The following is a 13,320-nucleotide window of genomic DNA, read 5'->3' on the forward strand; positions in this document are numbered from 1 at the left end:
AGACTATCTACATGTCTCAGCCAGAGGGATACTTCGTAGAAGGTAAAGAAGATCAAGTTTATAGATTGAAGAAATCTTTGTATGGCCTGAAGCAATCTCCCAGACAGTGATACAAGAGGTTTGATAATTTTATGCTTAGTCATGGGTACTCAAGACTGTATTTTTGCATGACGAACTTGAGGAGACTATCTACATGTCTCAGATCTCTCGAAATTCACTCTTTATGCACAAAAAGTCACCAAAATCTGCTAACCCTCTGAAATTCGTGGCTCCACTCTCCAAATCGATAGCACTTCACCTTCTTGATTGCCGCCTTGTGAAATGAGCCCCTAGGCCTATATTTATAGGCTTCGATTGGGGGGTATTTGGATAAGAATGAGCGATTTGGCCTTATCTTCAGTCAATAACGGCCTAACCATGTTTGTAGATGATATCAAGTCAGTTGTGAACCCCTGGAACAGATAAATCCTACGAAAACCATTTAAAAACCGTCAAAAATGCATTTGGGGGTCAAATCTACGCGACGAGCCCTAGTGACCCGTGCGTGGCGGGTCACCACGATTGGGCAGGTGATTGTGGGCGTGGGCGCGTGGCGTACAGCGAGTGTGACCCGCGCGCCGCAGTCACCAGGATGTGGATTCGCGCGCCACGCGGGTTCCGTGCTTTTTTGAATTCTTTTGGGGTTTCTCGGCTTCCCCGAACTTGTATTCTCTACCATTTTATGTATATTGTCATCTTGTTGACTTGTACGCCTCGCTGAGGGACTGACGTGCGCAGCGGACTGACGTACGCAAGTTGACTGATGTGCGCAACTGACTAACGTGCGCATGTTGACTAATGAGCGTGTTCGATCACTTTGAGTTGATTGACGCGCACGAGCTGACTGACGCGCGCGAGCTGATTGACGTGCGCGTACTAATTGACGCACGCGAATTGATTAACGTGCGCGTCCGGTCACTTTGAGTTGATTGACGCATGCGAGCTGATCGTTGTGCGCACGTTGACCGACGTTCGCGAGCTGACTGACGAGTGCACGGTTCACGTTTAGTTGATTGACGCACACGAGCTGACTGACGAGTGCGCGGGCTACATGGAGGTGGCTGGTGAGCGCACGGGACACTTGATTTGTCATTCTGGTAGCTGACGAGCGTGCGGGCCACTTGGCGTTTGCCGTTCTGGTGGTTCGTCGCCGCGTCATCAACAGTTTGCTGATTCACTTCATGCGCTTGTCGGCGTCAGATAATCCTCTTCGACTTGGATAATGACGTTCATCGCCTTCTCTTTGTCTTGAGCTGTATTCAGGATCTCATAGGCAATTTTAGACGCCTACAATAGTAATTAATATGTTTTAGCTAACATACTCGGCCTCTAATAAGCTCTAATGTGACTTCCTTTGTATTGGGCGCAGAGTCACGTCCTCACGCCGCAGAAGCGATATCACCCGAGAGAAAGTCATGGCTTTTGTTTTCACAAAAGCTCAAGCCAACCTCTATATTCCCGTGGACGTAGGCAAGTTTGTCGAACCACGTAAATTTCGTATCTGTTTTTTTTCCTAGGTGTTGGCTATTTTTTGTTGGTTTCCTCTATATTCAGACCTAGATCTGGTGTTGGGAAGAGTGTATACCTCACTTTGTTAAGATATATTACTTCTGTTCTTGTTTCCTTTGTGAAACGGGAATATAGAGGTTGGCTTGAGCTTTTGTGAAAACAAAAGTTAGAGCTTTCTCTCGGGTGATATGACTTTCGCGGCGTAAAGGCGTGACTCTGCGCCCAACAGTTTTTAAGGCGAATTTAGCACTTTTTAATTACCCTATTGCATATTCTCATATATAGTTCCATCTATACGACAATTGTTGTACACCTTTATGTCGACCGATTACACTTCAACTAGCAACATCAACTTACGGCTACCTTTAAGATGATGAAAAGTTATAGTGAAACCTTAGTTGAAAAGGTAACTTTACATAAATAACTGAGAGGAATGACAAATTAATTACTCTTTCTCGCCTTGTCTTCCTAGTATCCACATCAAACTCTAAAAGATGTTCAGTCTCTTAACAAAGTAAAAGCACCTTCTAAACATTCTAAAGCTGACAAAAAGCCCACAAAGGGAAAAAAGGAGTTTTCTGTTAAAGGTTGTGTAGGAGAAGAGCCAAGAACAAAAGGAGTTTTTGGGGATCTCAAAACTTTAAAATATTGTTTGGTTCGTTCAAATTTTTCAATGAGAAATGCAACTACATTATATTAACTAACAATGTGGACTTAGAGAAGGGCACCCCCTATAATATAAGCACTGAACCTATATTCAAATCAGACATGGGGTGTTGTAATTTTCTATGGTTTTAAGCTGTTGGGTGTTTTTGGAATTAGTGGGGGGAAGGAATTGGCGCGGGGAATGGAGATAAGAGCATGCTTGGGTCTGGTGATGAGTTAGGGTGAGTCGGGAATGCGGAGAGAGCGTGTGAATAACAAATTTAAGTGTTTCTGTGACCGTACGTGCCAAGCTGGTTGTCTGGTTTGTATATCCAAAAAAAAACAATTACAAATATACTTCATGATATCGGCAGGATGTTACTGTTATTTTCACACCTTTCCTTTTAATAATCATTTGAAAGTCTTGGCACTTCAAATATTGAAGTGTACTCTCCATATAATCTGTACTCGTCCATAGTATTGCTGCAGAGAGATCTCTTTTGGTTTCGCTGTTATGGAAAGAGTTCTTGAATAACACCGCGAAAACAAAAAGAAACCGCCTTGGAAAAAAGTGGCCTTAAGTGCTCATAAAATGCTTTCTGATAATAAATTTCTTACCCATTTAATATAGTACACGGATGTATATCAATTAACCCAAAATTGATGGTGAAGGAGAATTGAATTTAAAATTTTGTTGAGTTCAGTTCATCTGTTCTTTATCCTACATCATCATGCTATGTGGCATCATTGCGGGACCTAGTGCATTCTCGTCTATCATTAGTGTACACTCTGTTCACCTGTTCAAGGATAGAAGGTGTGGTCCCTTTTCATCGGCACTCAAGGGGAGATATGATAGATCATATATGTTTTCTTTCAGTATGGATTACGAAAAATAATTTCCTGTGTATATAAGCACATGACTAGGATATCATTTTGCATAAAAATCAATATTGCCCTAAAAAGTACCGACTTTTATAAGCGGATAATACCAACATATGCACACTGAGAAAATGTAATTGAAAACAAGAGGCTTGAAAGACGTCGGACTTAAATATGATGATATATGAATGAAGCAAAATCTTTTTTTTACTAGGTTGCTCATATTGATAAGTCTAATTAAAAGCCGGAATTGCCTTAATTAATTGCTTGTATACATTGACTTTTTTTATTCAACATGTAAGTATATGCTATATGTTCGGTAAAATATTATTAAACATCTCGTCGTACTTTAAAAGGTATAGTCATCAGGATCCAATTCCATGGAGGCTCGAGACCTTCTAAACCTAATTCAGATTATATATGGTAAAATTTCACCTAATCGCCTCCGATGATCGTCTGATCTGTAGCTTAATCATAGCTAACATCCCAAATTAAAACAATAATAGCAATAATCTACCAACCAAATTAAAACTTTCTTGTCGTATTTAATCAGTCATTAAAGTGTTTCTCCTTTTTCTTTTATTGGGAATCGACATTCACCGTGAACAACTAACCTGTTTATTTCCCACATCATAGCATCCCAATCCTGAAAGGAAATTTTTTTTTTTTTGAAAAGCAGTAAAAAAACACGTGGTAGCCCTTGCACGCGTGTGAGGGCTCTCCACACGTTGTGCCCTCCTTTTATAAACGCAAGGAGGGCGCACTAAAAATAGCAAGGATTTGTGTAATTGTATATTTGTCTCTGTTTCTTGAGAGACAGAGAAGCTCCAAAAGAAACAGAGTAGAATAAGCAAGAGGAGAGGATGAGAGAGAGAGAGAGAAACAGAGGAATGGAGAGAGAAAAGAAATGCTGAGTCCAATCTCAAGAGATTTGTGATATTGGTGGGACAGTAGTCAAGGAAGAGGAAGCTATTAAGACGCGAAGCAATAGAAGCTTGCAATGGAGCTAGTAATTTCTCTCTCTTTTCTTCCTTTTTCTTTCCTTTAAAACTCTGGTTTTGCTTTAAAATCCAATTTTGTTGTACTTTAATTTACAGGTGCAAGTGAATTTTTAATTCATACAAGTGCTTTTCAAAAATGCTTTTGGAAGTTGCACTTGTGGCCCTCATTCTTCTTTATTACAGTGCCACGGGCATCTATCGACGTGTGTTATAAAATTGAAAGTCTTTAGTTTCTTCAACACCCTCCAAATGGCACCCCCCATTTTTTTCATTACACCCCCCCCCCCCCACCCCCCCCCCCCCCTCCCCCCAAACACACACACACAAAAGAAAACAAAAAAAAAAAAAAAAACTCCATATTAGCTAGTTACCACATGGCAGTACACAAGGAGTTCTACCCCTTGTACCTATATATAGATTAAACGTACTGCCAGAGCACTTGAACTTCTCTTCTTTTCTGGGTTCTGCTTCTCTTGCTGTTCTTTTTGTTCATATCTCTAAATTTAAGACATGGGTAATTATCAAATTTAATAATAATAACAATTGTTTGTCCAAATTTTGGAAAGGTGGCAAAAAACATAGATTTGCTTTGGTTGGAGGCTAGTGTTGACTGATGGCCTTGTGTCTCAGCTGTTATGATGGTGGGAGGCATGTCATCGGGTATGTAATTATTTTTTATATCAGTTCATACTTTGTTTTATTTGATTTATATTTTAGCATTAATAATTCTTCACGCACTAATCTTCGTCGGCTGCTATTTTTGTTCTTACTGCTGCAGAGATTATTCAGAGACTCTCATGGGATTAGAGAGGCTACGTCTCCAGCTGACTAAGACACCATCTTTTTCTTTAAAATATTTCCTAATAATAAGCTGAAACAATACCATCTTTTTCAGAACTTGTGATGGTCTTACTTTTGTCTTTCTTCTCACCTTTTCTAATTTCTTTAATTACCTTTACTTCCAAAGTACTAATTGCCTATTGTTTCTGATTGTTAGGTTTAAATTATGGACACTTTGCATTTATTTGGTAGATTGTTAGTCAATCTAAAAAAAAATTTAATTTGTTAGCTCAAAGATACATCTTATCAAAACTATTTTAAACAAATTTATAGAAATTTATGTTTGTTTTAAGTAGTTCTGACTTTCTTTCATGAAAGCTTATCTTAACGAAGAAACCATGTAATAATGAATCAACCCCTCACCATTTGCTCCCCTGTTTTGACCCATAGATATTCCCTTAAGAAAAATAAGCCAATTATCCTCTTTAGTTTTTTTGTTTTGTATTGATAGCTTGTTTTGCCAAGATAATGGCTGAAACTGTAGAAGGTGAAGGCGTTGCAGGTCATGCCCACCAAAGGAAGGCTGAATGGCAGCAATCTGATGCCTTTATGGCTTATGCCTGCGTAAGTTAACTAATAAATTAAAAAAAATAAATAAATACATGTGAAAGTGAAGGTGATTTTATATCTACCAGGCCTCTCAATAATGTCTACCTCATAATATAGCATATTCTGCTCTTCCAAAAAAGAAAAAAAAGGTGAAGGTGGACCTAATGCTTGATGGCTTTTGACTTCTTGTTTGAAAGTTGATGCTTTATCTTACTGTCAGTTTTGACTAAAATTATTTATTTCTAAGATCAAGTCTTTTGAATGAATCGAAATGACCTATCAATCATTAACTCAGCTGCGTTAGATAAACTACTGTAATAATGTTAGTTGGTTCTTTTCCACCGATTATATTTTGTCAGTACCATTCCTTATGAAATGGGTGTCTTTATAGTTTCTTAGTGTTTTCGCGAGTACTTCTCATCACAAATCATAAGATTTCACATAGTCTGCCACAAAAAAGAAATAAAATTCTTTAGGATATAGTTGCATTGTTTTCTTTTCATTCTTGCTTCTTGAACAGTAAGAATGGCTAAACTATTATGTTTCAACTGCCGTAAATGATGCCAATGAATATAGATTTATTGAAACTAAGTATAGAGCTAAAATTTAATGATTTGTGCAGGGGTATGCGACTCTTGAAGAATTGCTGAAGTCATCACCTTGGGCTTCAATTGGGATACACAACAAGCCGGTAATTTTATTTTTATTTTTATTTTTGCGTGATATAAAATATCAATTCTGGTCTCATTTCGGATGTATATCACAAAATCTACAATTAAAAATTATGTAATAAATAAAATTCATTCATATTGACACTTGATTTTCAGTTGGAGGTTTCCAGAGCTTGGATTAGTTGAATGTAGATGGTTACTACAAACATTGCTATCTTTCATTGATAAAGCAGTTGAAGAAGGTCTTCATTGACCCAAGTGCTCGCCCACATAATGTATCGGCTCCAAATGTAAGGAATTGGTGAAAATTAGAGGTAAAATGTTTACCTCAAATAATTTTACTAGCCTTTTATGACATAAAATTTTCAATTGCTAGCTTGTATCATGACATTTTCATTTTTCAGGAGTATTTTCCTCGTCAATGAACGTGTTGCGCCTAAGCCTAAATGGAGATGAGCAGTAGGCATTCTGCAAAAGTATTAAATGTCTAGGTTTAGAGAATGGGAGGTAGATGGAACGACACCTTTTTGCAAATGCGAAGGCGCAAATTCGCCCAAAAACAAATATTAAATTTAGCGATGTTTGTTTTTGTAAAGTATTCACAAGTTGCTCAATATATAGATTTCTTTTGCCTTTTCCCTTCAAACATGACAGATTTTTAGTTCTAAATTTATATTTGCTATACTGGTGCACAGTGTATTCAGATGATAATGTTCTGAAACAAATGAATTGCTGTGAGACCTGACAATGCTAAACTGTGGGACTTTTTTTTGTGGTTAGCTTCAACATACTTGAATGCCTGTTAATAGAAAATACAAGGTAATATCAATCAAGATACGTACACATTGAGAAAAGGAATACATTTTTGATGGATGTAAGCAAGCTTCCAGAGAATTGCCAACTTATTTTATTTACTTTTGAGAACGATTCGGATACAAGAAATGAAAGCTAGGGATGTTATGCAAAAAGCGGAGAGAAAATTTCATAGAAAACAACTTATAGGTTAGACCACAAATAATAAGCAAGTGAAAAGTAGCACCCAACGATTAAACGAGGCCCCAACCAAACTTCCAAAAAGCTTCGAAATAAAGGTGAAAACCCCAAAATTGATGCAGGATAGCCGCCATGTGTTATGCGACACTCCCTACAAGCAATAACTGTTCCCTACAAGAACAAGCCCCACCAAATCTAATGCAAACCCTTTAGATACGACTTCCTTCAAATAAGCCTTTTGATCAGCTGATTAGCTATAAAATAACAAAAAAACTTAAATTATTAATTTTATTTGCGTTTTAACGTCCTAACCAACCCATAAGTCGACCCAAGTTTGTCTAAATCAAACTTCCTCTCTTAAAAAACATTCTAGATAACTCATCAACCTTAGCTGCTCTTCCAACGCCATCGAGCTACATTGGTTTTATGCTCTCTAAGTGGGGGTTATTCAGTGGACATTTGGGGACTAGTATTTCATGCACGTGCGATGCACGTGTAAAAATTTCATGTTTATATGTAGCCCTCATAGTTTTTTGTTGCATTTATTAAATTTTTTCTATGTGCATTATTTGAAAGGTGTATAGATTAATTATATTACCTGGTTTGATTGAATAACTCTTAATTGGCAATTTTTCACTTGCTTGCTCAAGAAATGATTTATCACCTTTTATAATTGATGATATAAATAGCGTTATAGGTGTATAAATAGGATCATAAAGAACATTCATTTGGCATATAAAAAACAAGGATATTGAAGAAAAAGAACCACAAAATAAATGAGGTATTCCCAAATTATTTAATTCATATGTCACGTTAATGTACCAGAATCAATATATTCTTTAAGTTGACATAAATAGACAGAATGGGAGCTTCAATTGAGAACATTTATCAGATTTCCAAAGATGCCATTCTTTGTCAACTTATAGAGAGACTATGGGCGAATCGTGGCATGCGAGCAAGGCAATTTGATCTATAATAGCTAGAATCCTTGACCTGCCAAATGCAAACTGAATAAGCATGAATCAGACATCCGTCATAACTTCTCGAGGATCAAACCTAACTATAAATATACTAAAGAGTGAAATCCATTTGACGATCGAAGATAGTATGTGCATTGTAAATAGCTGTCCCAAAAAGCCGGGCGGCCCCGGGCCCGGGCCAGAACGGACCAAAAAAAAAAAAAAAAAAAAAAACAAAAAAAAAAAAACACGGTCGGCCCCCGTCAGGACCGGCTGGAATAGTAAAGAATTTTTTATTATATATATATATTATTATATATATATATATATATTATTATATAATATATATATTATATATATATATATATATATATATATATATTATATAAGGAGCATATTTTATACATGTATAAGAGAGAGTATACTTATATATAATTATATCCTAAGCAGATATATATAATATATATAAGAGAGTATACAATTATAATATATTACTATAACTAAGAATATATATATATATATATATATATATATTATATAATATTAATATATATATATTACTATATATAAAATATAATATATATAATACTATATATATATATATATAATATCCTTGTCAATAGGAGGGGATTTCCTCCTTGACGCCTATGGTGGACACATTCCCCACCATCCTCATGAATAAGAGAGTGTGTGTGTGAGTTGTGGGGATTTGTGCCTACTGTAATAAGAATTGAGGATGTGGGATTGTGCCACATTAGACGACAAGGAGGAAATCTCCTCCTCATGATAAGGATACCCATTAATCTCTCTCTCTCTCTCCTCTCTCTATATATATATATATATATATATTATAATATATATTATATATATATATATTATATGTAGAAGTTGACTATTGTAAGGATTCTATCGCTTATCATGGGCCCGCCGTACCTCAAGACTGTATTTTTGCATGACAACTTGAGCGAGATACTCTACATGTCCAGATCTCTCGAAAATTCACTCTTTATGCATCAAAAAGTCACCAAAAATCTGCTAACCCTCTGTAAAATCGTGGCTCCACTCTCCAAAATCGATAGCACTTCACCTTCTGATTGCCGCCTTGTGAAATGATGCCCCTAGGCCTATATTTAAGGCTCTCGATTGCGGGGTATTTGGATAAGAATGAGCGCATTTGCCTTATCTTCAGCAATAGACGGCCGCACCATGTTTGTAGATGATATCAAGTCAGTTGTGAAACCCCTGCGAACAGATAAATCCTACGAAAACCATTTAAAAACCCTGGTCAAAAAGCTATTTGGCGTGGTCAAATCTACGCGGACGAGCCCTAGTGGACCCATGCGGTGGCCGGGCCCTCGCTGGCTTGACGCGTACCGTGGCGGGTCACCACGATTGGGCAGGTGATTGTGGGCGTGGGCGCGTGGCGTACAGCGAGTGTGACCCGCGCGCCGCAGTCACCAGGATGTGGATTCGCGCGCCACGCGGGTTCCGTGCCTTTTGAATTCTTTGGGGTTTCTCGGCTTCCCCGAATTGTATTCTCTACCCATTTTATGTAATCATTGTCATCTTGTTGACTTGACTGCCTCGCTGAGGACTGACAGTGATCGCCAGCGGTACTGACGTACGCAAGTTGACTGAGTTACTCCTGTGCCGCAACTGACTAACGCTGCGCATGTTGACTAATGAGCGTGTTCGCATCACGCTTTGATGATTGGACGCGCACGCGAGCTGACTGACCGCGCGCGAGCTGATGGGACGTCGCGCGTCACTACCTACAATTGACGCGACGCCGATTGATAACGGCGGTCCCCGGGTCACTTTTTGATGATTACGTATCGCGAGCTGAGTGTGTGCTTTTCGCACGTTTGACCGACGTCGCGAGCTTTGGACTTGACGGAGGACGGCCGGTTCACGTTTAGTGATTGACGCACGACGAGCTGACTGGTTACGATCTGGTGCGCGGGCACGATGGAGGGGCTGCGCTGAGCCGCACGGGACACTTCTGATTTGTCGTTCATTCTGGTAGCTGACGAGCGTGCGGGCCACTTGGCGTTTGCGTTCGTGGTGGCTCGCGCCGGTCATCAACAGTTTGCTGATTTCACTCATGCCGCTGTCCTGGCAGTCAGATAATCTCTTCGACCTTGATAATGACGTTTCATCGCTCTGCTTTGTCTTGCAGCTTGTATTCAGGATGCTCATAGAGCAATTTTAGACGCCTACATAGGTAATTAATATGTTTTTAGCTACATACTCGGCCTCTAAATTAAGCTCTATGGTGACTTTCCTTTGATTGGGCGCAGAGTCACGTCCTTCACGCCCGCAGTAGCGAAGCGATATCACCCGAGAGAAAGGTCATGCCTTTTTGTTTTGCGACCAAAAAGCTCAAAGCGCAACCTCTATATTCCCGTGTGACGTATCGCGCAAGTTGTCAACACGTAAAATTTCGTATCTGTTTTTTGCCTACCGAGCCTACATCCCTCTACCGCCTCGCGTGGGGGCTATTTTCCGTTCGTTTCCTCTATATTCAGCTAGCCATCTGGTGTGGGAGAGATGTACTACACCTCACTCTTGTAAGAATATATTACTTCTGTTCTTGTTTCCTTTGGGGAAACCGGGAAATATAGAGGTTGGCTTGAGCTTTGCTGAAAACAAAATTAGAGCTTATCTCTCGTCTCTTGCCGTGATCTGCACGTTTCGCCGGCTAAAGGGTGACTCTGCGGGCTCCCAACACTTTGCAAAAGGTTACACTCCTATAAATAACGCAGCTGCCAAAAAACATTGCAAATTGAACCATGACTCAAGTTGTCCCAGCTTGCCAACTACTGCACGTGGTGCTCGCTTGTCCTAAAATAACCTACGACAAAAACCCCCTTCCCAATTGTTCCAGCCCGGGGCCAGCGCCCGGCCCGGAATAGCTAAAAAGTTTATATATAGTATAGTTATAATATTATATAATATATTACTATATATAATATATATTATAATACTATATAGTATATATATATACAGAGAGAGCAGAGAGAGAGAAGAGACGAAGAGAGGAATATTGCGGTATGCTTGGTACCAAGCAGCAAATTTGTGCTTGGTAGGGTAAGGACGGCATATTATCCTCCACTCACTCTCAAATGAGGGGGACCACAATCCAGAGTTGAACTATAGTCCCCCAAATTGAATGAGTGGATAGAAATGAGACACATCCAACTACCAGAAGCCATACTCATTTTCTTCTACTATAGTCACTATTACATCTTTCCCTCTTATATAAGTTCTTACTTATAAGTATACGGTATATTAATATATAACTATCATACTATTGCCCCTCATACTGCGTTACTTTATCCCTATATATATAGTATATATTATCATATAGTATTACTCCGTCTTCTGTTAGGTAGTTCATAAGGATACTTCTCGCTTTAGTATAAAATATATGGTATAGTATGCTCTCTCTTATATATGTATAAGTAGTATATTATATTTATACTATATATATCATCCATTATATCTATATATATATATATATATCATATAAGTATATTCTCACTTATATATGTATATATTTCTTCGTTATATAATCTATATATATTCCTTTTCATTATAAGTCTCTCTTAATCTCGTACTCTCTCTTATATATATATTTACTCTCTCTCTTAGTATGTAAGTATATATAAGTATATTCTCTCTTATATATGTATAATATATGTGTATATATATATTTATACTCTTATATAAATATACTTATTTGTGTTCATATAAGTTTATGTGTGTGTGTGCATAATTTATATTTTTTATATATATGTTTATGTATAATACAATTTGTTTATGTAATTTCTATAAGTATTTACAATTTGTTTATGTATAATATATGAATGACATTAATACTTTGGACTACTTAGTCTAGTGGTAAAATTTAGGAGTTTTGAAAGGAGGTTAGTGGTTCAGATCCTAGCCCACAACATATATATTTAGAGGTCTTTGATTTGATTGATTGGGCTCTTTGAATTCTATAATTAATATTAATTTTGTTTGTTTTTATAAAATCTATAACTATTTTATATCATTTTATCATTTTAATTTTTATAATTTTTTATATTGGTAAATTACATAATTATAATTGATTAATAATATATTTTTTTATGAAAATTGTGTTTAATTTTTGCTTTGTTTTCTTAAAAAATTAAAAAAAATTAGAAATTTTAAAAAAGCCAAAAAAACCGGATCGGCCCGGAGCCCGGGCCCGGGTCCGGGCTCCGGTTTTGTCCAGCCCGTGCCCGGTTTTGCCCAGCCCGGGCCCGGTTTTCTGGGCCGGGCCGGCCCGGATGGACAACCCTACCAAGTACCAACTACGCTTACTGTGTTCGATACACTGTGCACGTGACTAAAGGAGTATTTTGCACATAAGCCATAGGTCTATCATGTACTAATGCAGTGAGTAGTTTTATTGAAAGTTGTATACCCATTTATTTTAAACCCACTCTCCTCTAAAATTATTCTCAACCATAAGAGAAGTGAGGGTATATAAGTTGAAGCACAACTGAACTATTGTTTATCTTTTATTTTAGGTTGCACAAATCTTCGGTCACATTGCTTGTGGATTTCTGAAAGAATCCAATATTCTTGAAGTTCAAGACATACCTCTACCCTTCTTTTAGGAAATCTTTAATCCCTTCATCATTTTGTTCATATGTTAATAAAAATGAAGTAGGAGGTAAGCAAGCGACAAGAAGTAGGAGATGATCAGCACAAAATATAGGGACAAATATTGATGATGTAGTATCTCATGTGTGCCTCACCAATACTATGAGTATAATACAAAAAATAACGTAAATGTACACTTCTCATACTGCTTTCTCACTATCACAAACAAAAGAGTAGAGTCATAATAAGTCAGTACTTTTTTTATACAATTTTTAAGCAAGAACCTCACTATTTCATTGGTGATAGTGCCAAAGTAGTATGAAAAGTATACTACACTTATTATTAATCCAAATAGAGACAAGGGTGCATAATGTGGTTCCACAAAGTTCAATTTGGAAGAACTTAATTCATAATAGGAGATGAAAAATTGGTACGAGATGACAAACAAAGATAAAGCTTGTAGATCACATCTTATTTTCACAAACAAAGATAAGGCTTGTAGGTCACATCTTATTTTCACAAACAAAAAAAAACAAACAAATACAACGCTTGTAGATCACATTTCATTTTCACAAACATAAAAAAAAACAAAAACAA

Source organism: Asparagus officinalis, chromosome 8, assembly GCF_001876935.1.
Source record: "Asparagus officinalis chromosome 8, Aspof.V1, whole genome shotgun sequence".
Taxonomy (NCBI): domain Eukaryota; kingdom Viridiplantae; phylum Streptophyta; class Magnoliopsida; order Asparagales; family Asparagaceae; genus Asparagus; species Asparagus officinalis.